This window comes from Ursus americanus, chromosome 14, assembly GCF_024610735.1.
Source record: "Ursus americanus isolate L20-20 chromosome 14, mUrsAme1.1.p, whole genome shotgun sequence".
Classification (NCBI taxonomy): Eukaryota; Metazoa; Chordata; class Mammalia; order Carnivora; family Ursidae; genus Ursus; species Ursus americanus.
Window position 1 is genome coordinate 32790880 of NC_142140.1, and position 25329 is coordinate 32816208.

Below are 25329 nucleotides of genomic sequence, written 5' to 3' on the forward strand. Positions count from 1 at the left end.
GGGTCCCCTGCTGGACCCTCCAGTGGAGCTGAACCCAACAGCCCCCCAAGTACCCCAGAGGCTTTTCCACCTTCGCAGCGTTGTGCCTGCTGTTCCTACTACTTGGAACGCTCTTTCGCTCCTTGCAGAACCTCCCACACTCCCCAACTCCACTGGCCTCTTCCCTCTTTCCTTCCCTTTTGCCTAGAAAAAGAAATGCTCCTTTGCCCAAGAAACCTGCTTATATTCTTCACGTACACAAATGCAAACAAATCAGAAATCGTGGAGTAAAAACTGAACTTCCACCTCCCGCATCCCTGGCTTGCTTCCAGAGAGAACATTTATGATCAGTTAACTGTATCTTTCTGTTATGTTTTGATGTACAGGTGTGTGTACCTGTGACTGTCTTTAAAAACCAACAGAATGGGCTCATTTTTAAAAAGATTTTGTTTATTTGAGAGAGAGAGAGAGAGAGAGAGAGAGAGAGAGGAGGACCGGGGGGAGGGAGAAGGAGATCATCTCCAGCAGACTCTGTGCTGAATGTGGAGCCCCCTGCAGGGCTCGATCTCACGACCCTGAGATCATGACCTAAGCCAAAGCCAAGAGTCAGACGCCCAACCAACTGAGCCACCCAGGCACCTCTAACCGGCTCAGTTTGTATGTATTGTTCTCCAATGAATTTTTCCTCATTTAGCCCGATGTCCAGGGGTGCTTTCTCTGTCTATGCGCATCTCCCCTCTTTTTACACCCTCACCTCTCCCAAGGGAGGAGAGTACAAGTTTGTGTGGATGTATATTTTCAGTTCTCTCGGGTATATACCTACAGAGGGATTGCAGGTCGTACGGTGACTCTATACTTAACATTTTGAAGAACTGCCACACTGTTTCCAAAGTGGCAGTGCCACGTTGCAATCCCACCAGTAGTGTTTGAGAGTTTCAGTGATGCCACATCCTCACCAATGCTTGTTACTGGCCATCTTTTTATTATTGCTGTCCTAATGCGTGTGAAGCAGTAGCTTCTCGTGGTTTTGATTTTCATTTCCCTATGGCAATGGTGTTGAACGTCTTTTTTTTTTTTAACATAATTTTTTTTAGTGCAGTTTTAGTTTTAGTTTTTCTTTTAATAATGAAATTGAGAAAGTACAGAGATTTCGTTTATACTTTCTGCTCCCACACATGCACAGCATCCCCCATTATCAGCATCACTCACCGGAATGGTACGTTGGGTACCAAGGATGAACCTACACGGACACATCGCGATCATCGGAGGCCCCTAGATTGCCTGAGGGTTCACTTCTGCTGTTGTGCCTTCAGTGGGTTTGAACAAATGTATAATGAGAGTTATACACACAATTGTAATATCATACAGAGTAGTTTCACCGCCCTGGGAATCCTCTGTGCCCTACCGATTCATCTCCGCCCTCTTGTCCCCTGCAACCACCATCTTTTTACTGTCTCCATAGTTTTGCCTTTTCCAGAATGTCATATAGTTAGGATCATACGGTACGTAGCAGTTGGTGTCTTTCACTTAGTAACATGCATTTGAAGTTCCTCTGTGTCTTTTCACAGCTTGATAGCTCTTTTTTTTTTTTAAAGGTTTTATTTATTTATTTGTCAGAGAGAGGGCACAAGCAGAGGGAGGAGCAGAGGGAGAAGCAGACTCCCCGCTGAGCAAGGAGCCCGATGCGGGACTCGATCCCAGGACCCCGGGATCATGACCTGAGCCGAAGGCAGACGCTTAACTGACTGAGCCACCCAGGCGCCCCATAGCTCATTTCTTTTTAGTGCTGAGTAGTATTTGATTGTCTGGAGGTACCACAGTTTACCCAGTCACCTACTAAAGAACATTTCGGATGCTTCTAAGTTCTGGCAGTTACAAATAAAGCTGCTATAAACATCCATGTACAGGTTTTTGTGTGGACATAAGTTTTCATTTACTTAGGGTTAATACCAGGGAGTGTGATTGCTGGATTGTATGGTAAGAGTATGTTTAGTTTTGTGAGAAACCCATCAACCTGTCTTTCAAAGTGGCTGTACCATTTTGTATTCCCACCAGCAACAAATGAGAGAGTTCCTGTTGCTTTTTACATCCTTTGCTAGCGTTTGGTATGGTCAGTGTTGTGGATTTTGGCCACTCTAATAGGCATGAGGTGGTATCCTATTGCTTTAATTTGCATTTCTCTGTTGACATATGATGTGGAGAATCTTTTCATATGTTTGCTTGTCATCTATATATCTTGTCCGGTGAAGTGTCTGTTAAGGTCTTTCCCATTTCCAATTCAGGTTGTTTTCTTATTGTTGAGTTTTAAGAGCTCTTTATATGTTTTGGATAGCAGTTCTTTATCAAATGTATCTTTTGCAAGTATTTTTTTTTTTTCTAGTCTCTGGTTCGTCTTCTAATTCTCTTAGAATTATCTATTACAGAGCAGAAGTTTTCAATTTTAGTGAAGTCCAGCTTATCAATTATTTCTTTCATAGATTGTGGGTTTGGTGTTATATCTAAAACGACATCACCATACCCAAGGTTATCTAGGTTTTTTCCTATGTTATCTTCTAGGGGTTTTATTGTTTTGCATTTTATATTTATATATATTTGCAAAATATATTTATATTTTGAGATAATTTTTGTGATGAGTGTCAGGTCTGTGTTTAGATTCCTTATTTTGCATGTGGATGTCCAGTTGTTCCAGCCATTTGTTGATAAGATTGTCTTTGCTCCATTGTTTTGCCTTTGCTCCTTTGTCAGAGATCAGTTGATTGTATTCATGGGCGTCCATTTCTGGGCTCTCTGTTTTTTTTCCATTGATCTGTTTGTCTCTTATTTTGCTAATACCACACTGTCTTGATTATTGTAGCTTTGTAATAAGTCTTTTTTTTTTTTTAAAGATTTTATTTATTTATTTGACAGAGTGAGAGAGCACAAGCAGGGGGAGCAGTAGGAGGGGGAGAAGCAGGCTCCCTGCTGAGCAGGGTGCTCCATCCCAGGACCCTGGGATCATGACCTGAGCCGCAGGCAGACACTTAACCATCTGAGTCACCCAGGCACCCCTGCTTTGAAATAAGTCTTGAAGTCTGGTAGCAGCAGTCCTCCAACTTTGTTCTTCTTTAATATTGTGTTGGTTGAATATCTTTTCATGTGCTTATTGGCCATTTGTATATCTTCTTTGGAGAAGTATCTTTTCAGATCTTTTGCCAATTTTTAAAAATTGGGTTCTCTTTTTATTATTGATTTGTAAGGAAGGGTTCTTTATATATTCTAGATTCAGTCCCTTATGAGATATATGATTTTCAAATATTTCCTCCTATACTATGGGTTGTATTTTCATTTTCTTGGTTGTATTCTTTGAAGCCCAGGATTTTAAGTGTGATGAAGTCCAATTTATCTATTTTTTTTATGTTGCTTGTGCTTTTGGTATCATACTTAAAAAAAAATGTTTGCCTAATCCAAGCTTATGAAGATTTATGCCTCAATTTACTTCTAAGAGTTTTATAGTTTTCGTCCTTAGATTTAGGCCTTTGATCCATTTCGGGTTAATTTTTATATGTGGTGTGAGGTAGAGAGACAAGTTCATTCTTTTGCATGTGGATATCCTGTTGTCCCAGTTCCATTTGTTGAAAAGAATATTCTTCCCATTGAATTCTCTTGACAGCCTTGTTGAAAATCAACTAGCCATAAACATGCATGTTTATTCCTGCCTCTTAATTCTATTGCACTGATCTGTATTTCTATCTTTATGCCATGCTACTGTCTTGATTACTGTAGCTTTGTAGAAACTTCTGAAGTCGAGAAGTGTGAGTCTTCTAACTTTGTCCTTTTTCATGATTTTTTTTGGCTGTTCTGGGTCCCCACATGAATTTTAGGATCAGCTTCTCAATTTTTGGCAAAAAAAGTAGCTGAGATTTTAATAGGGGCTGTGTTGAATCAGAAGGTCAGTGGGGAGTTTTGCTAGCTTAACAATAGTAAGTCCAGGTCCTGATGCATCACTTGCTCATTGATTGGCTGACCCTCAGCATTCCATCCTTCACCTTACAAAGACAAAAACCCAGGGACATCAGCGTCTCTTTTCCTTGTTGGAGAAAGTGACAAGTATAGTGTAGTGTCTAATCTAAGTCTGGAGACCTTGGATAAAACATTTAACTCCTGAATGTGCAAAATGGGAGTGCCTCTGGCACGGACTGAGCATAAGGCAGACCTGGCTTCTGTTTATCTGAGGGTATGATGGTGCTCCCTAGACATCCTCCCGTACTTCCCTGCCTCCATGCTTGAGAATCATGGTGAGAACTGCTCCCCCGCCCACAGCCCTGTAGGCACCAGGGAGTGGTGGAGGGTATTGAAGTGAGGGCTGCATTTTAACTTGTTTTATCTATTGAGCAGAGGTAGGATTTCATTTAAGGAAGGAGTGCTGCTGCTAACGCAATTTTTGCCTCCTTCCCCCAAACTGGCATCATGGTTTAAAGAATGGAATAAAAATAAGGAAGGAACACTATCCCATATTAGAAGATTAGTTTACACCTGTACCTGCACTTATGCGTTCCAGATGTCATGCTTTGGCTCAAGTCCACAATTGTATTCTTACAGAAGAAGAGATAAAAAGTGAAGCACCTACGTGTGTGTCAACGGGAATCTGGTTTTCCAAACTGAAGGAACAAGCCAGGGAACTACGTTGGGAAATGCAAATCCACTCTACCTCCGTGTGCTCCGCTGGGGCGAGGGGCTCCATTTTAAACAAAATGGTGCTACCGTGTGTGAGAGATAGGAGTTGTTGATCGCCGTTGTTCAAAAAAAAAAAAAAAAAAGCAATTTAAAAAAGTATTAATTTGGGCAGAGTTTCTAGTTTGTGTCTAGAGGGGAAAAATTGATATGCAATGGAAATTATTTTGACATCTTCAAAACCCAAGTTCCCGTGGTTTAGCAGGTTCCCTTCACCCAGTCTGTTAGATCCAGCAGTTCATAGGGATTTTATTTCCATTCTTTAGTGAGAGGGGTGTGTGCATGGACGTGCACATGGGAAGTTAGGGGAAAAACACAATGATATAACCCAGGCCCAGAACAAGGAAGCATGTTACGGAGCTGAAGTTCCAGTCTCAGAAGACCGAGCTTAGCTGCCCTTGTGTAACCTCTTTCTATGACACATCGCCCAAGGCAGTGCAGGGGACGGTTTCTCCCAGCATGGCTTTCATTTTACAAAAGTCCGGTGCAGTCTTGCAAATTCAAGTGGTTTTCTCAACAGATCACTCACATTTCATACGTCCTGGGCTGGGCAGGGCCTCACTAATCCTTGGCCAGCATTGTGAGTCAGAAAATATTTAAATGACTGCCGAGGCCTTTGAGGAGAGAGAGTTGGCAAGTGAATTTGGGGAGGTGGAGTGACTCCGACACAGCACTGCGGTGTATGAGTGGCAGAGCTGATAGGAGGGCGAGCAACTCTGTTTTATTACACTAATAAAGTTATATTATCTTTCCGAATGAGATAATAATGATGATGCTACTAAATGCTATTGAGTACTTGCTATACGGTGGAGTCCGGCCTGTCCCGCCTGTGTTTGACTGTGACCCACTGTAGGAAATAAATCTAGATATCATCACCTGGTGTGTCCGTGTGTATGAGTTCAGGTGTGTGTGCACGCACGTGCATATCCGAAATGAAAGTTTGCTGAGACAATACTTACCTTATGTATCTTTAGTGTTCTCTGATCATTCTTTCCTACATTAGTGAATTTATGCTTTTTTTTTTTTTTTAAATGATGGCTGTGAGACCCGCTAGGTTTATTTCACGAATAGGGCAAAACCTACTATTTGAAAAACACCGTGCTAGACAGTTTGCTGTGTGTTTTACATGTACTATTTCATTTAATCCTCACAAAAACCTCAGGGAGGGGGTATTATTATTCCCATTTTTGGATGGGGAAACAAAGGCACAGAGAGGTAACTTGCCCAGGGTCACACTATGAGTGAGTAATAGAGCTGGGATTGAACCCAGAAAAGCTAAGGCCTATTACAAGTTCATGTTGTGAACCCAGGTCATGTACCTGTCTCCTCTAAAATTAGGGAAGAAGGTATAACATACTATCCTTTAAAAACTATGTATATTTATTTTTAAAGTAAACTCCACACCCAGTGTGGGGCTTGAACTCACAACCCTGAGATCAAGAGTCACATACTACCAACTGAGCCAACCAGGTACCTCTTATTATCCCAATGAGTTGTTGCATATTGAAAAGGTAGCCACAAAATAGATACAAAATTAATACCACTTGTTTGACTTAAAGTTCCATTTAAAAACACATACATCTACCATGATGGCTTTGATCAATACATAGACAGATGTTATTCTTCCTTGGTTTCTGTATTTTGTGGGTTTTTTATTTTTTAAAAAGATTTAGTCACTTATTTTTAGAGAGAGAGAGAGAGACAGTGGGAGGGGCAGAGAGAGAGGGAGAGAGTGAGTCCCAAGCAGACTCCACACTGAGCAGGGAGTCCGACGGGGGGCTTGATCCCACAACCCTGAGATCATGACCTGAGCCGAAACCAGGAGTCAGACACTCAACCAACTGCACCACCCAGGCATCCCATGTAGGTTTTTTCTTTTTATCTTCTTAATCATCTGATGACTTGAAATTTCATGCAAGTACAGATAATAAGGGATAATTTCCGATGGAAAGTCAGTTGTTTTTGGAGGTGTATTAGTCAGGGATCTCCAGAGAAACAAAACCAACAAATTACAACAGGATATATAATATATAAAATTATGTAATGCTTATTATATAATGTGTACATATATAATATATGAAATGTATAATGTTTAATGATATATGTTATATAATATGTATATTGTACAACAGCATGTATCCTCTCTCCTCTCTCTATATATATGGAGAGAGAGAGAGAGAATATATATGTATATCACATATACCGAGCAAGAGAGGGAGAGAGAGATACATATTTATTTTAAGGAAGTGGCGATCCCCCTATGTGATTGTGGAGGCTTGGCAAGTTTAAAATCTGCAGAGCAGGCTGGCAGGCTAGAGACACAGAGAAGGCAGTTCAAGTCCAAGGGCAGTCTCATGGCAGACTTCCTTCGTGCTAGGAGAGGTCAGTCTTTGTTCTATGAAGGCCTTTGGCTGATTAGATCAGGCCCACCCAAATTATGAAAAGCAATTTGTTTTACTCAAAGTCTACTGATTTAAATGTTAATGTCATCTAAAAAAAAAAATACCTGCACTTTCACAAAACTTCTAGAATAACGTTTGACCAAATATCTGGGCACTATGGTCTAGACAAGTTAACACAAAAAATTAAGCATAACAGGGAGTAAGATACTGTTTGGAGTTGTTCAGAAGAAAGGAAGAAGGCCGTGGAAAGCTTGAGTGTGATACTGTTACAAATAGGAGGACATTTCAGAAAGAACTCCCCCTCCCATGATTGATTGCCAAATAAGCCCGTCCCTGGTTCCCATGCAGTGAGAGGAGCACAGCATGGGTTGGCAGATGGGAGGGGGTGGCAGGTGCAGATTTTCTTGCTTTGAGTTGAATGGATTTTTCTTACATTTCTCTTTTAGACCAGAGACCTGGGAGTTCATGGCTCCAAGTCAATAGGGCCATTATGTGCAGCCAGCGGGGGCTTGTTCAGTGGGTTTCTCTGTAGGGGCTGTGTGCTGATGTAGCATTTGCAGCTCAGCCTAAACTTGGAGGACTCTGCTCCCTTCTCCTGTGCCACTGTGGGTCACTGGCCGCAGGAACTATCTGGGGCTGTTTGGGTGGGAACTCAGGTCGTCTACGAGAACATGGTAGCCAGACAATATTAAATTTATTATTTTTTTCATTTTCTCTAATTTTAATTCTCTATTTTTATTATTTATTTATAATTCACATACCACAAAACCGATTATTTTGAAGTGTGTGACTTAGTAGTTTTTAGTATATTTGCAAGGTTGGGCAGCCATGACAACTATCCAATTCCAAAACGTTTTCATCACCCCGAAATATAGCTTTCATTTTGGAAGTAATTTAAACGTTTGAGAACACTGCCTGCTGGATCATTTCTCCCAACGTAAAAAAAACACCACAATCAAAACCCTCTGTTCACCCTACTTCTCCCTCTAGTTATGCCCCCATTTCTCTTCAGTTTAGAGCAAAACTTCTTGAAAGAATTGTTTGGACTTGCTGACTCTACTTCTTTGCCTCCCTTCCCCTCTCACTTGTTAAAAAAAATTGTGGTAAAATACAGATAACATAAAGCTTACCATCATGACCGTTTTTAAGTGTCCAGTTCTAGTGTTAAGCATATTCACAATGTTACACAACAACCTCTGGAATTTCTTCGTCTTGCGTGATGGAAACTCTGTTCACGTCAACTCTCCATTTCTCCCTCCCCCCAGCTCCCGGTAACCACCACTCTGCTTTCTGTCTCTATGACTTTACCGACTCTAGATACCTCATACGAGTGGCATCAGTGCAAATAAGGCAGTGTTTGTCTTGTGTGTGTGCGTGGCTTATTTTGCCCCACATAATATCTTCAAGGTTCATGTATGTTGTAACAGGTGTCATTATTCCTTTCCTTTTTAAGGCTGAATTATGCTCTGTGGTACATGTATACCACGTTTTGTTTATCCATTCATCTGTTGAAGGACAGTTGGGTTGTCCCCGCCTTTCAGCTCTTGGAATAATGTTGCTCTCCTGTGCTCCTGGGAACCCATGATTCCCAGCCAGGTTTGGGTTTCCCTCACAAACATCTCTTGCTGATTGCTATGTTGTTCATCCCAATGGCATATTCTCCGGCCCTACCCCCACCCAGCCTGGCGACCAGCAGTGTTTGACACCGTTGGTCATTTTCTCTTCCTTGAAGCTCTTTCTGTACCTGACTTCCAGGGTACCTTACTCTCCTGGTCCCCTAACCACCTGCCAGTTAACAGCAACTCCATCCTTCTGATTGTTCAGACCGAAAGCCTGGGGTGTCATCTTTGACCCTTGTATCTCTTATCTCCACTCTTAATTTTTTTTTTAAGATTATTTATTTATTTATTTGACAGAGAGAGACAGTGAGAGAGGGAACACAAGCAAGGGGAATGGGAGGGGGAGAAGCAGGCTTCCCACCAAGCAGGTAGCCTGATGCGGGGCTCGATCCCAGGACCCTGGGATCATGACCTGAGCCGAAGGCAGACGCTTAACAGCTGAGCCACCCAGGCGCCCCCTTATCCCCACTCTTATCAGAAAATCCCACTGTGCATACTTTCAAAATATACCCAGAATGTGGCCACTGTTCACCCATTGTCCAAGCTACACCCCCCTCTCATCTGGGTGACTATGGCGATCTCCTTGCTGGTCTCCCAGCCTCTGTCCTTACCTCCTTCCAGTTTGTTCTCAGTTCACAGCTACAGGGACCCTTAGTGGGCAGATTACCATTCCTTTGCTCAAAACCCTCGAAGGGCTCCCATCTTAACAGCAGAAACTAGTGTCCTCACAGTGGCCTACAGGACCCCCACAATCTGGCCGTGTTTCTTCTATTACCCCTTCCTTACTTTGCTCTTCCCCTCATTACCCCAGCCGGTCATCCTAGCCTCAATGCTCTCCTCTAATTGGACACCCCAGGACCTTTGCGCTTCCTGTTCCCTCTGCCGGGGATTTCTCTTCTCCTGACGTTGACATAATTTGGCCCTTCACTCCTTCAGCCTTTACTCAGATATCACCTTCCCTAACTGTCATGTCTAAACTACTGTCATTCTCCCCATTAACCCCCTCTCCCTTCCTTGATTTATTTTTGTCTCCTTACTCCTATCACTATCCCGCTTAGGGGATATTTTGCTTACTTATCTTGATTTTTGTCTGCTTCCCTCACTGGAATGTAAATTCCACGAGGACAGGGTTTCTTCTTCTGTTTTCTTCCCTGCCGTATCCCCAGCACCTCACCTGGCACCAAGTAGATACTCAGTATATATTTATTGAACCAATAAATGAAAATCGGGAAAATAGAGATAAAAAGTCATTTATGATTCTTCTATTATGATACAACTCTTGCCTGTATTTTTTCTTGCATGAATTGTTCATATAGGTAAGTATATGTGTGTGTCTGTCTCCTGTCTTTTCCCACCGGGAATTCCTGTACAAACTTCTCCTTCTTCTTCTTCTTCTTTTCTTTTTTTTTAAGTTGCTAGGTAATCTTTAGGATTATTGCTTGTTAAACAGCTACAGAATGTTTCACTGAGTGGATGTATTTTATTTATTTAACCTTGTTTTGTTCAGTACTATTGGGCAGCTTCCAATCTGTTGCTATTGTAGATGACACCACAATGAACGTCTGTGTTGGGCGTTTGCCAAGCCTCCCTCCCTCTCCTTTGGAAGGAGTCTCCGTTCTCCCGAGCCTGGCTGGGGGCCATGGCCCAGGCTGGGCCCATCATGGTCTCCACCACCGACTGTGGTGACTGGCTTAGGGCCACATATAGGACCGGCCTGGCCAGGCCATGGGCTTCTCCCAGCTCACTCTAACTTGCTCAGAAGCAACAGAGAAGATTCTCAGAAGTACCCGGGTCCAGAGCAGTAAGGATAGGGCCCCAGAGTTGACGTGGTAACAGCGTGAGGGAAGGGTTGCTTGGGCACATTATCTTTGGATCCAGTCACTTGACTGAGCTGTTCCAGTCTCCTTCCAACGAATCTCCCTTTTCACCAGTCTAGATGGAGTTGGATTTCTCACTGCAAGGAGAGAGTCTAGACTATTTCAACCAGTGGAGTATCTCCCCCATTCCCTTTTTCAGTGGATCTTAGGCCAGAACAAGGACAGATGTTACAGACCTAAGTAAGGCATCGTTCAAGGCAGAAAAGGCATGTGGGCAGAGCAGCTCCATTTCTTTGTCATGACTGGAGAAACAGTGTAAAACTGTCATCTGTCTGGGTTCCGATGCTGGTACTGCCATCGGACAGGGGTAACCTCAGTTTCCTTGTCTGTAAAATGAGGATGAAAATAATCACACCCCACCTCAGGGAATTGTTTAGGGAGAAGGACTCAAACAGGTGCTTTGCACACCCCGTATTCATAGCATTATTCACAGTAGCTAAAAAGTGGAAACCGCCCCAGGTGTCTGTTGACAGAGGACTGGATAGACAGAATGTGGTGATTACGTACAATGGAGTATTACTAGCCATAGAAAGGGAGTTCTGACACCTGCTACAACAGGAGTGAAACTCGAACACATGCTGAGTGAAATAAGCCAGACACAAAAGAACAGATACTGTACGATTCCACTTACAAGAGATTCCTCGAATGACAGATTCTTGGAGACAGAAAATAGACCAAAGGTTACCAGGGCCAGGGGAGGGGAGAATGGGGAGCTGTTGTTCAGTGGGTGCAGAGCTTCTGCTTGGGATGATGAAAAAGTTTTGGCGGCAGATAGTGGTGATGGTTATTGTGAATGCGCTGAATGCCACTGAACTGTACACTTAAAAATGGCTAAAATGGTCAATTTTATGTTATGTATATTTTCCTATAATAAATTCAAAAAAGTGACGGAGGAGTTAGAGGGTATGAGATGGGTGTGAATATCACAGTGAGTCTCCTGGACTTTTTCTTCACAGGTTGAAGTTAAATCAAAATGGAGCACACAGCAAAAAAAAAACCAGCCACAGACCAAAAAGAGATGGTGGTGGTGAGGGGGTGGATAAACTACCCACAAGAGCCCAGAGGGTCCCTCTGAGATCTGCTGCTGCAGGCGGGGGTGTGGCCTGGCAGGAGCAGGTCACCCAGCCAGCCTGTGCACATGGAGTGTTCTTAGTGACTGCGGGCAGGCCAGCCCGGTCCCTGGGTCAGATGGGCCCAGGCCAGGACTGGAGCCCTTCTGAGTCACAGCTCAACCCCCAGAGAACAAAGGGATGTGGCAGGGAGCGGCTGGGCTGTGACTCAGAGGTCACCACTGCCCTGAGCCTCCTCCGGGTGCATGCCCTCCTGCAACTCCTTGATTCGGCTTCCCCCGGCGGGAGTGGAGGCAGGTGTACCCACTTCCCGTGCCAGTGGGAAGGCTCCCCAGCAGAAGCTAGAAGTTGTCCAGAGTAGTTTTGCAGCTCCTTTTGGGAAACACAAATCGCAGCAGCTGCACTGATGGAGCACTTGGTGTGTACCCGCTGGCTCAGGGCTCTGCACACTTTGTCTCCCTTACACCTCGGCCTCATCCCATGAGCTAGTCCTGTTGGCGCCGCTTGACAGAAGAGGCAGTGGGCTAATGGGGTGAAGCAGCTTGCCTAAGGTTACCCCTGTCAGGCCGCAAAGGGCAGAGATTCAGGAGCCTGGGCTTGCAACCGTGCCAGTACACATGTGCACACGTGCGCGCACACACACACACGCATGCACACACACTCATGGAAGGTTAGACTCCTACACGTGGGCTATCTCTAGGTCATAAGTCTAGTGAGAGAATTTTCATAATTTTTCCTTGTGCTTATGAAAAAAGAATACAGAGAATGTATTTTACAACAAAAAGGACATGGGAAACAATTGCCTTCTAGCATTTCAGGTCATTCTTACGGGTACCTTTGGGACGGAGAAAAGTAGATGATGTGAAGCCCTCACTGGGTACTGAGTGCCACTCACGGAGCCAGACTGGGACTATCACAGTCACGACAGGTGTGTCCAGAGTTTGTAACACTGCATCGGCACTTCAAGAAGACCAGGCTCATTGGGAACAAGTTACCATAAATGTTACAATAGATAAAATAGGTGTAACATACATTGTCTGGAGAAGGAGCAAACTATGGTACTCATTTCCAAGGTGTGTAAAAGACATGCCTTGTTTTATAGAAAGAAATTTGCTCTTTTAAGATTTTTTTATGTGACAGAGATTATGGGAAGTATGTAACCATCCTTGTTTTACAGTCACTTCTTTTTTTTTTTTTAGATTTTATTTATTTATTTGACAAAGAGAGAGACAGCCAGTGAGAGAGGGAACACAGCAGGGGAGTGGGAGAGGAAGAAGCAGGCTCATAGCAGAGGAGCCTGATGTGGGGCTTGATCCCAGAACGCCGGGATCACGCCCTGAGCCGGAGGCAGACGCTTAACGACTGTGCCACCCAGGCACCCCTACAGTCACTTCTTTTTTTTTTTTTTTTAAGATTTATTTATTTATTTATTTGACAGAGATAGAGACAGCCAGCTAGAGAGGGAACACAAGCAGGGGGAGTGGGAGAGGAAGAAGCAGGCTCCCAGCAGAGGAGCCTGACGTGGGCCTCGATCCCATAACGCCGGGATCACGCCCTGAGCCAGAGGCAGACGCTTAACAACTGTGCCACCCAGGCGCCCCTACAGTCACTTCTTGATGACAGCCCTGAAAAGTGAAAGACCGATGAACATGGGGAAAAGGAAATTCATTGTAGCCAATAGGTTCAGTCTAGTCTCCTGAAATTTTATCAGAGTTGCTAACTTTGTGCCGAAACTGACTCATTTCCGTGGCCCCTCTCGATCTTTGCCTGGGAGGCCTGCGTTCATTCATTCGTCTGTGTGTGCATTGAGGAGTATGCTGGCTGGGGTTTACTTCACTGGGAGGGGTGTAGAGGAAAGAAGATTACGAATGAGTTCATCATTGAAGTTGTATGATGGGTACACTTCTTTCTACTGCTGTATATGTTTGAACTTTGGCATTCAAAAAAGTTATATAATATTGAGCACTTATTTTGGGCCAGCCCATGTGCTAGGTGCTGGGGAAGCCTTGGTGGCCAAGACAAGCTCACACTGCCCTTCTGGAGTCAGTAGTGTCATTCAGGAAACAGATCTTAACCAAACTGTCACATGAATGCAAGTACAATTACAGCTGGTGTAAGTGCTGAGAAATCATGAGCAGAGACGCAAAAGTCTGCAGTGTAGACACCGTCCCACCCAGGGTTGGAGGAGGAACTGAGGGTCCTCAGCTTGAGGTATCACCAAGGGGGCAGGGGTGTGTGTGTGTGTGTGTGCACACGTGTGCACACGTATACCGGCATGTTCAAGGCTGAGAGCAGTCTGTGTGGGTCTTTGCCTGGCTGAACTGCAGTGTGATGGAAGGGTTTCAGAGTTGACTGAATGCGCTTCGTCCTCTTAGAGAACTTGTGTGGTGCGTATTCAAGGGCATAGCTGAGATGTAGCAAAATCCTCCAGTGGATTCCAGTTCTGCTTAGAAAAAAATCCAAACTTTTTCTTACCTTCACCTACACACTCTGCCACTCCCTGTCATGCCTTCTAGCAAGATCCTAATCTCTGTTCTTTCTCAGCCCTTGAATTTGCCATCCCTTCCATCCAGAATGCTCTTACGCCTTCTTCTCTCAGGGCCAGCTCCTTGGCAGACGTAGGTCTTGGCTCAGATGTTACAAGGGAGAACTCCCCTCAGTGCTTCTTCCTGTTTACTTTCTCTTCCCCCATGTTTTCTTGGTTCCTTCCCCAGGCCGAGAGCATGGCAATCACAGGGGCTATGTCTGGTCATATCCTGTGGCCTCCCTAACCTCCAGCCTGTAGATGCAGAGGGCGGGTGCCCAGCAGATCTGACAGCCAGGTGCTATCTGACATTGTCTTTATGCATGTTCCTACTTCACCATTTTGCATTTTGTTTTTTACCGTTTTGCTTTTTAGAAAGGATTTTGACCTACATACAATTGTCAGAATGGACTGTGGGAATTTGTGGAAACTTCCCCTGAGATGTGAGTGCTTTGTATATGGTTTGTGTCCAGAAATTCTCTGAGACAATAGGGATGTGTACGTCTGAATTCTGTTGGGCTGTAGGTGGCGAGATAGAATTAGATGCTTCTGCAGGATCCAGTAAAGGACAGGGCTGTCTGGGAAGCCACATATTCCTCTGGGGGTGACAACAATTGGTCCTTCTTGTGTCTGGTTTGTGGTCACAGCTGACGGAACTTAAAGTACATGCCAGCCTCCGCTGCCTCATACCATGTATATAAAAATAACTGGAGATGAGTTGAGGACCTAAATGTGGAAGACAAATCAGTGGAGCTTCTAGAAGATACTAGAGAAGAATGAAAATTAGGCTAGGCATAGATTTCTTGGACAACATCACAAAAAGCACCATCATAAAGGAAAGAAATTTATACATTAACCTTGATTAAAATTAAGAACTCTTTATCAAAAGACACTATGAGGAGAGTGAAGAAGAAATTGCAGTCTGGGAGATGTTTGAAATACTATGTCTGACAAAAGAGTCATCTCTAGAATAGAGAAAGAACTTCTGCCAACCAATAAGAAACAGACAATCCAATATAAAAGAGACAAAAGACTTGAGCAAACATGTCACCAAAAAGGATTCCAAATGACCAGTTAACATCGGGAAAGGTGCTTAACCTCAGGAGTCATCAGAAGAATTTAACCACAATGAGATACCACTGTGTATCCGCCCAGAAGGGCTAAATGAAAAAGACGGACAATGAAAGTGTGGTTAAAGATATGGAGTAGCTGGAAGCTTCAGACCCTGCTGGTAGGGATAGGAACTGGTACAGCCACATTGGAAAACCATTTTGGCGGTGTCAACCACGGCTAGACATATGGCTCCCCGGGCCGCAGCTCTCCTAGATGTATACCCAAGAGAGATGAGTGCATGTGAATGCCCAAGGACTTGTACACAAATGATCATAGCAGCTTATTCGTAATTACCGAAACAGGGAAATAATCCAAATGTCCATGAGCAACCATACGGGTAAGCAAATCCTATATCCATGCAATGGAATATACCCTGCAATGAAAAAGAGCCTTTGGGTAGGGCATTGACGGGGAGGGGCGAGAGGAAACCTAGGGGGCTGGAAATGGTTTATATTTTGATTTGGTTGGTGATGACATGGGAGTATAAATATTCACAAACATGAGTGAGTTGTACACTGAAGATTTGTGTCATTTATGTATGTTGCAAACTATTTTATTTGTTGTTTGTCTGCAGACTAGTTTATTGATGCATACACTGGGGGGGAAATACATGATAGTCTTTGTCTAGAGTCTTCGGAGGAAGGCTGGGGAACTGAAACACTGCCAGAGGCCAGGGCAGGCTGGAGCGGGGCCTGAGTTCTCCCCGTGATGCTGCTTCTCCTGGGTATTTCTCCTCGTCCTCCCCCTCACGCTGCCGCAGGAGCGATACCCACCTCTGGTCCCTGGCATGAGCCTCACCTGGCAGGAAAGACCAGCGCTTGAGAGGGAAGGTGGGCCTCTCCTAATCGTGGTGCTGCTTAAACGAGAGGTGCATTTTTCTGGTGCTCTCCTCAGAGTCCCTGTGCTGTCCCAACCTGGAAGAGGAGGGAACCTGCCCATAGGTTAGCTTTCCCCAAAGCCAAGGATTAAACAGTGATGGTGGCTGGTATTATAGGCTAGGTGGGAGAAGATCCAGTGAGGAAGCGGAACCTGCCCTTGTCTGCCGGGAACATCAGTCTGCACCCACACCCTGGGCTGATCCTTAGCGACAAATGAAAGTCTGTTCTGTCGATGACCTGGGGCAGCCCGGTGGCTGTGTTGGAACAGATCTCTGAGCTGAATGGCCCTCGGGGGCCCCAGGGCATGTGCTCTAGGGGGTCTGGCTCTGTGCTTGGGTGCTCTCACAGGTGTCTTTCTGACGGGAGAACATGCTTCATTTCCAGGCCTCCGGGCCAGCTGGTTGGGACAGCATAAGCCTCAGAAACCTGCATGCCTTTAAAAAAGTTTGGTGCAAACTCATTTGATGACCAAACCTGACCCGAATGCATAGGAGGCTATGTATAGTATGTGGCAGAAATAGTCACGTGCACAGCTGCAGGGATATTTATGTCTTTGAATATGACTTCTACACCTCACCCTGCTGGTTTTTCACATAACATAGTGTACACACTTCATATTCCCTTTCTGAGATGCAAATATTATGAATTCTAAACCACATCCAGCAGGCGAGTCCTGCTGTAGTTTCTTCTTCAGTTGGCTGGTTGGGTCACTGTTTGTGTTTTGCTAGCATAGAAGGGTTACAGTGAGTATCCTTGATAGACTTGGGATTCCTGGATCAGTGGGCATGCATAGTTCACAGTTTGGTGGTTATCGGCAGATTGCCTTTCAAAGAGATGAGAGAAAATGACAACTCTACCAAGAGTGTGTGCATGCGAATTTGGTCGTATGACTCCCCTGCTTCCAAGAGCCTCTTCGGCTGCCCCCAGGCTTACGTCCTAGCTCCTTTCTGTGGTGTTCACAGCCTTCCTTTCCCAGTCTGGCCCTGGCCTGTCTGTCCAGTTGCTGATTGCCTGGCTTCTCTGCTACCACCACACCTGGGCCTCAGACCAGCTACAGAGGCCCATGGCCCATCAGCAACACCCCCTTCCCCTACCACACACACCCCTACTGTGTCTGTAGGGGCTCAGCCGTGGGCAGGACAGAGCTGCCCCTGCTCTGTGGCCTTGCCTTTCTGGAGGAGGCTGGGGACCCGACTGAGTTCTGGTGTTCCTGGGAGGTTGGCTGAAGGCCTCTGAGCTGAAGGAGCTGGAATGAGAGGGATGGGAGGGGATACTCTGGAAGGCCCCGCGGCACACCTGGGAGGAAGATTTGTATCTCCACGCCCGTGAGGAGGCCTTGCAGAGGATTAAGCCAGGGAGTGACCTGGCTGATTGGGCTTGTATTTTAAATATCACAGGTCCTAGTGGAGGTGGTTCATGGTGTTAAAGGTCAAGTTCAAGAGAAGGGAGTAGAGGACAAAGGGCCAGGCCTGATTGTACATAAGGGGTAAGAAGAGAGAAAGGTCAAGGTCACCTCTCAGGTCTCTGGATTTACAGTGTGGGTGGACAGAGGTGTCCTTCGCTGAACCTGGGACTCAGGAGGGAGACGGAATGGTAATGAAAAGAGCAAGGGCTCTGGCTCCTGGAGTTCAAACCCCAACCCGGGCTTGCAGCGCCGGGACCTCGGGCAGGTCGTTGCCCCTGCTGCAAACCTTGTGCGGTCATCTGTCTGATGGGGATGAAGACAGCCCTCTTGCAGGGCTGTGGTGGATATTCACAGCGCTAACAGTAGTCAGGGGGCTGGTGTGCAGTGGGTGCTGGGGAAGATCTTCCCTCCCTTATGCCATGAAGCCAAGTGCAGCCTCGCTCCTCGGTCAGAACCTCCTGCCTAGCTATCAATTTCCAGATCCTTCTCCGTGTCAGGCCTTGCTTTGGTTTTTCCACTGGATTTTGAGTCCCTCAGAATCCAGATCACAGGTGGTGGAGCCTGGTCAGCTCCATTTCTGAAAAGTTCCCCAGGTGAACCCAGCTGCTCCCCGAATGGCAGGAACTGTGTCTTACGGGTGACCCTGGGTAAATGCTCCTAGAGTCAACAGACGCATGAATGGATGAACCATCAACGAGATGGCCTTGACATCCAACAGTTAAACCCAGCAGTCTGGACTGATTCGGGGGTGGGGGTGGGGGCGTCCTTTAAAGTGCAGATTCCCAGGCCCAGCCTTGGAGACTGATTCAGAAGGCCTGAGCTCGGGCGAGCATGATTCTGTGAACGCACAATTCTGTGCTTTGCTGAGTCAAGACACCTGTGGGTTCTGAGGGCTGTGGGTCCTCCTGGCTCTGACAGCCTATGACTCTATCATGGAAACGCAAGGCCCTTGTCCTCAGCCACATGCCCTGGCACATCCGGCCTGCTGGGTGAGGTGGATTTTCTGGGTGCCAGGTCACCAGGTGGAGTTTCTGGGTAGTGGCAGCAGCTGCTCCCCTTCTACAATTAGTAGGAATTAAAACGTCCTGCTGTTTTGAATTCAAGTGTCCCTCTGCTGCCACCAAAACTTACATGAGGGCGAGCAAATGTCTTTATTACAGCTGATGTCCCAACAACGTGGGAGCCTATGCCTCCAGATTTGCTTAGGGCTGTGGTCTCATGCTCCCTTGCCAGCCCCTTGGGAGGGGAGTGATGGGGAACAGCTGTTCTCACCCCAGCAGAGAGCAGGGCTCAAATGCCAGGCTTTGCCCCCGGAAGCATCTGCCCCTTTCCTTTGTCCACTCCTCCCTGGACACAGGGGAGTGACTATCACCACATGGAAGGGTCTCCTTCATTCCTATCTCCTTGCTGCCTGCAGATCTCCAGATGGGTTTTGTGGAAGGGGCAGTCTTATTCTTGACCTGTGTGAGGCTGCTGTGTGATAGAGGTCCCATTACAATGTCAGAGGGGCCTTCCTGGTTCATTCTCGGCCGAGCAGTGAGTGAATGTTCGGTAGGCAGAGCCAGGCCACTGCTGGACATGTGACTTCGCTGGCCCGGCTCCAGGTTGCTCATTCCTGGCTGTCGTCTCTTGTGTGTGTTGTGGGTGTGTGCCTCTTGGAGGGGAAGGGTAGGGATCTGCAGTCCTGGAGGGGATCTTGCAAAGTCTGGGGGTCAGGGAGGACGGTGCTGGGTGGGCTGACCCTGTCTGGGCTGGCAGGAGGGGTGGAATGCTCCAAGGCTCCTCCATCCAGGGTGACCGTCACTCAGGTCACTGTCTTCTTTGTGACTGTGACCGAGGTGGCGATTTATTGCCTCCTGACATCTCCCTGCCTGTATAGTCTTGCCTTCTGGGTGGGTCTGGAATGGTTCCTCACCAGGTATTTTTATATTCTCTGGAAGGGCTTTCCCCCACTTCACTCCATCCTCCTGTTTGCTCAGCGTCCCGGCTCCTGCAGCTGCATGTTCTGTCCCCTGGGCTCTTAGACCGAGCTGCCCTGGGCCACTTCATTCCAGCCAGGTCCCCTCCTGTACATCCGGCCCCCCAAGACCCACAGCACTGGCTGTGACGTGGGCTCTGGAGCTTACTCACCATGGGACCTCTGAAAAGTTGCTGACCTCTCCACGAGCCCCTCTGCTTTCTTGTCCTTTTGGTTTTTATGAAGGGGAAGGGCATGCTAAGCTTTGTGAAGCTCTGTGCTGAGCTTTTCCCTTGCACTGTTTCATTGAATCCCCACAAAGCCCCATGAGGTAGACACCATTATGACCCCTGTTTTACAGTTGGGGAAACTGAGGCACAGGAGTCCTTTCCAAGCTCTCATAGCTGCTAAGTGGCAAAGGTCAAATTACCCAAGGCTTCCGTTGGTTGTCTATGTTGTGAATGTGTTTATAATTTGCAATACAGATGTTCTAGTAGTAAATGGGAGATCATGTTATTGCAGAATTATGGTATCGTGGAATCACATCTCTCTTGTGTTTAACTTATGGGAACTAAACTAGAAGCTCTTAGAAAAAAGAAACAAATGTTTAATCCTGCTGTTCCATTGAAGTGAGGGTATGTTCTGGAGGGTCGCCCAAACTGGCCCCACATCCCGTGTGCCCCAGCTCGCATGGGGCAGCCCCATATGTGAGTCTGTCCTAACCACAGACTCGACTCGGAGTGCATTTGAACACACGGCCACCTACTCTGGCTCTGGGCCATTCTGGGCTCCTTGAGGGAGGTGGAGCCCCTCTCCATAGGCACCTTCCTGAGGGGCTTTCCAGGGAAATTTTGGACTCTGCAGGATTTTCCCACTAACTTCAGAATTTTCCCTGCAGGGTTAGAAGGCTGCAATTAGTCCTCCCCTTTGCAGGGTTTTCTTAGCTGACACTTGGGGTCAGAGCACAGAGATGGAGCTAAGATTTAGCCAGAGAGTTTTATTTTATAGGGGAGTCGGGCTGCATATTTACTCAGGTGCCAGAGCCTCTGGGCTAATGGAAGTTTGGAGGCCTGGACCCAGGGGTGCACAGACCCAGCTGCTCAGTCCCTGTTGTTGCGTTCCACCTGCTGGAGCTTGACCCAGCTGCTGAAGCTGGAGTTCGTTTCCTGCTCTGTAACATGTGGATGCCAATGTGCATCTCATGGGGATCTTTTATGACTTAATGTGGGTACAGAGTAGGTCCTTGATAGGTCTTATTCATCTCCTCCCCTAAATTAGAGCCCCATAGATTCCCATGAATCTTAAATTGTCTCCAAGTGGCTAGCTACGTACAATTCCATGAAACAGTATTTCTGGTTGGGCTTTTTTTTTAAGAGAGCTCACCTTCCTTGCAGGTGTTTTGAAGCCCACTCTGGGCATGCTGTGTGCTGTACTGAGGCGTTTGTCCTTGTGGGTGATGAATGATGAGGCAAGCGGACTGCTGTCCTCCGGCTGAGTTAGCAAGTGTGATGTGTGTCCGCTCTGTGAAGTTCATTTTAACAAATGCCCTGGTCGGCGAGGGAACAGGTCAGAAAATCTTCCCCTGCCCAAGGAATCCAGTTTTATCCCCAACTGGGAAAATTGCCCCAAGGCCTTTTTTGGGACCATTCTCTATGACTGTCATCTCCCATTTGGTCTTCTCTTTGGGAGAGGAAGGGCAGTGTGCGTGTGCCCTTGTTCTCCCTTCCACTCACTAGCTCTGGAAGCCTGGCAAGTCACCTAAGCCCCTCTGTGTGTCCGTTTCTGCATCTGTGAGAAAGAGATAAGAGTCTTACAACATTTCTGGGAGGGTGAAATGGAATCAGAGCATTTGAAGCCCTCTACGCAGTGCCCGGGACATAGGAAGACCACTGTCACTGTGGCCTGTGGTGAGGAGGACAGTGAGGGCCACGGTGACCCCTGGGCAGCCCATGCCTTCCTTCAGACGGCTCTGATGGGGCAGTGGCCATCCTCTATCAGGCGGCACGGACAGGAGACCCCGACTGCTCTGACCCCTGTGCCTTAGCCCTCCTACCGTTGGTCCTCCGTGAATGGCTATGCATGCTCTCTGTCCATCAACGAAAATGTACCAAGTGTCCACTAAAGACATTATCGGAGAGACCTAGAGAGAGGCAGGCAGGTGGTAGAGGTTTTGTATGAAGCGAGGTTTTTCAAACTTTGTTGTTGTTGTTGTGTTGGAACTATTTTATAGTATGACAACGTCCTCCGGCATAAGAATCCTATGGGAGAGGAGGTGCCCTGGTTGAAATCAGAACACCTTTGGTCTAAGGACAGGCAGCCTGGACGGAACTTGACCACTGGTGGTATCCCCATGGAACCCTCGTTCTAGACCCTGGGATGTGATCTGGCACTGGGGAGACTGGAGGCTTGTGATGAGGCCCTGAGGATTGACCTCATCCCCTGTCCGCTCCTCCCAGAACAAGCTTGCCACGCCCACAAGCAGCCATGATCCAGGCGGGGAGAACGGGAACGGTTACCTGCGGCGGTGGCGCGCTCAGCTCTGCCTCTCCGTGTAATTAAGGCACGTGGAGAGCCAGCTGCCGAACCCGGAGGCCGCCTGGCACGAGGGCAAGAGTGGAGTTCAAATACTTGTTGGAGCAAGTATGAAAATGGCATCAGCCTCTGCCCCCGTTCATCGCTGGGGCACCTGGACTTTGTGTCTGGGGATGTGGCACCTGAGTCGCTGGGTCTCTAGGATATGCTTCCTTTGATAGAGTGACTTGAGGGCTTAGGTGAGTCCTGTGGGGTTTTTGCCTCTTGGAACCTCATTTTTCTGTGATCCTGGGGTGGCTGGCTCCCCATGATTATTTCCTCAGCTGTGTGGTGATGGCGTCCGTAATGTCCTGATTCTGCATCATCTTTCATTGGCGTGGAGGAGTGCGGTGAGCTGGCTTTGTGCATTCGTTCAACAGCTGTTACACTTGTCACTGTGTTCGTGGTTGGGGTGTCGTGAAACCCAGCGTAGTTGGGGAGACACGTGCACACGTGGGTGGGAACTGGATGAGGGAGGAGTGTGGAGGGAGCTCTAGCGGGGCACTAGGGGGCTCTGGGAAAGCCTGAGGGCACACAAGTGGTTGAGTTTACAGAGTGTCTCTCAGTGGGTGGTTGTGGGGATCTCATTTGCAAATTCTTGCCCCAACAGCCCCCCCATGAGGTCCACAGAGTCTGGTCTCCAGCAAGGATGGAGTAGACCTATAAATAACAGTAGTTAATGCCAACCACTCATGAGTGCCTCTTCTTGGCTGAACCCTCAGCATAGATGACGTCATCTAACTTGGCAGTGCACAACCACCCGAGAAGAGGTGCTGTGGTGTTCTAGCCCTCCTCCTACTTCCCCCTACCCTCTGCTCACTCGTGAGACCTCAGTTTCCTCCCTGCCATTACTGACACTGTGCCCTTCACCCAGAGCAATCCTGGATTGTTGGCCTGGCAAGCTCTTATTCCTCCTTAAAAACTCAGCCCATGGGGCGCCTGGGTGGTGCAGTCGTTAAGCGTCTTCCTTCGGCTCAGGGCATGATCCCAGTGTTCTGGGATCGAGCCCCACATCAGGCTCCTCCGCTAGGAGCCTGCTTCTTCCTCTCCCACTCCCCCGCTTGTGTTCTCTCTGTCCCTGGCTGTCTCTCTCTGTCAAATAAATAAATAAAATCTTTAATTAAAAAAAAAAAAAACTCAGCCCAGGCAGTGCCTCCTCTGAGAAGACTTCCATGATTCCCTCAGGCTGATGTCGGTGCTGATCCGCTTGTAACTATACATCTCTCTATTACTGCAGTCTCACATTGTACTGTAATGATAAATTTTTTTTATTAAAAGAAACTTTGAAAGAATTTTAATAACCCCCAAAATGCATAAACACTTTTTTTGTTTTTGTAAAAATGCGAGGGGTACCGATATACTGAAGCCCACCTTAACCTCCAGCCAGTCCCATGTTCCTCGTCAGAGGAAGCCATTTAAAAATAACGTCTTCTCAATAGTCTGCATGCTTCTGGGCACAGGCCCTTTCTTCTGTATCCACACAGACACTGGAGCCGATCTGTGAGAGGGCGAGGGTGAGTGGACGGCACTGGTGCCCCGCTTGGTACCTGACCATGGGGCGGGCCTTGAGGGGAAGGAGTGCTTGGGCTTGGGCCAGCCACGTGCTATTCAGGGGACCGCAGGGCGGCTCATGTCATTATCTCTGGTTCCGTGTAGTGGCCTCAGCAGCCCTCCGGGGTGGTGGCCTTGGTACTAGCCAAGGCCTCTGGGTCACAATTCTTGGCCATCAAGGAGGTGAGGTCATCTAGGGCAGATGGCTTGGGACTTTGTGGTCACAGACTGAGTTTGTCCAATCATCCTTCAACTATGACGTTGGCTTTGACCCTGAGATTGGCAGGCACAAAAGCAAAAAAAGTATCCATCTGTCTCCCCATTCTGATAAAAGCCTAGAGGACAAATTCTGGCTGTTTTTTTACCGATAAATGTTTATAAAGCCCCCTGAATGCCAAGCATGGGGCAGAGCAAGGAATATGCTAGCTTCTGCCAATCTCTCCAGAGGGTGTGTCCTCTTGAGATCTGAGGCTGAAAAGATCTTATTTGGTGAAGAGTCTTGATTTGTTATTTGTGTACTGGTGAAGGGTTTTATAACATATTTTTTAAAAAAAAATATATATATGTATTTTTTGTGATCAAGCATGTCACAGTGCTTATTAAACACCAATAATACACCTAACTCTGGCTTTTGGGTGGGGCGTTAAGTAAGCAGAGTGGGATCTGGGTCAAAAGCATGGGCTCTGAAATCAGATTGGATGGGTTCAAATCCCTCCTTCCTGTGATGAGCTTTGGGACCCTCAGCAAGTTAAGTAGCCATTCTGTGCCTCAGTTTCCTCCTATTCGAAAGAGGGATCATGATGGCACCCACTTCACTGGGTGGGAGAAGAGAAAATGAAATAATGCATGAGGAGCAGTGAACATGATACGAAGTATGGATATTAACAGCTCAACAAAGGCTGTTAATATTAATAGTAATTCTTAATTAGCATAAGAAGTTCATATCAGTAAGAATTGAACGTACAAGACCTGATTTCTGTTCTTGCGTTTGCAGTCTTTGGGGGGAGATTAGACTAAGGGACTCGATACTACTAACAGTTAGTATGTGACAGTAGCAAGTAAGTCCAAATGGTGTGGTTTGTATTGCAAGTCCTACAGGAGCTGGGGGGAGCCCCTGGGAGAAGATGGTGCTCCCCATGGACATATCAGAAGGGTAGAAGGATGGGGAAGGACCATGTGGAAGGTGTCAGGGAAACATTCCAGGCCAGTCAGGTGGGCAGTGATTGCCAGGGTAGGGGGTGTGGAGGGGCCAGCTGGGATCTGCTTCATCCAGAGTTGAAAGGACAGGTGTCTGTGGCGTGGAAATGGGATGAGAGAGGGAGAGAAGCTAATGCTTCTCTTCCTCGTCCTCCTTCTTAGTTATAAATGCATTTATTGTATTTTCATAACTATTGATCTGGAATTGTAGGATGCAAAGTTGGGGGATTTAGCATGGCTACATTGATGTATAGAAAACAAACTTGCAGCATCCTTATCTGTTGAGAGGATTACTGAGAACTTGGGTGGAGTGGGGGGAAACTTTAAGTAGATACAATTACTTGTTACAAAATTCCTAAAGCTTCTTTTTAAAGCATAACATACCCGCAGAAAAGGGCACAGATCATAATTTTGGCTTGATAGATTGTCACAAACTGAACACGCCTGTGTAAGCAGCACCTAGATTAAGAAACAGA

The 25329-nt window shown here is 46.7% G+C and overlaps 1 protein-coding gene across 6 annotated transcripts in view; it reads left to right on the forward strand.

The window, feature by feature from the left end:
• Positions 1-25329, forward strand: part of ARHGEF3 (Rho guanine nucleotide exchange factor 3) — a 295453-nt gene that overhangs the window by 5635 nt on the left and 264489 nt on the right. The window lies entirely within an intron of this gene.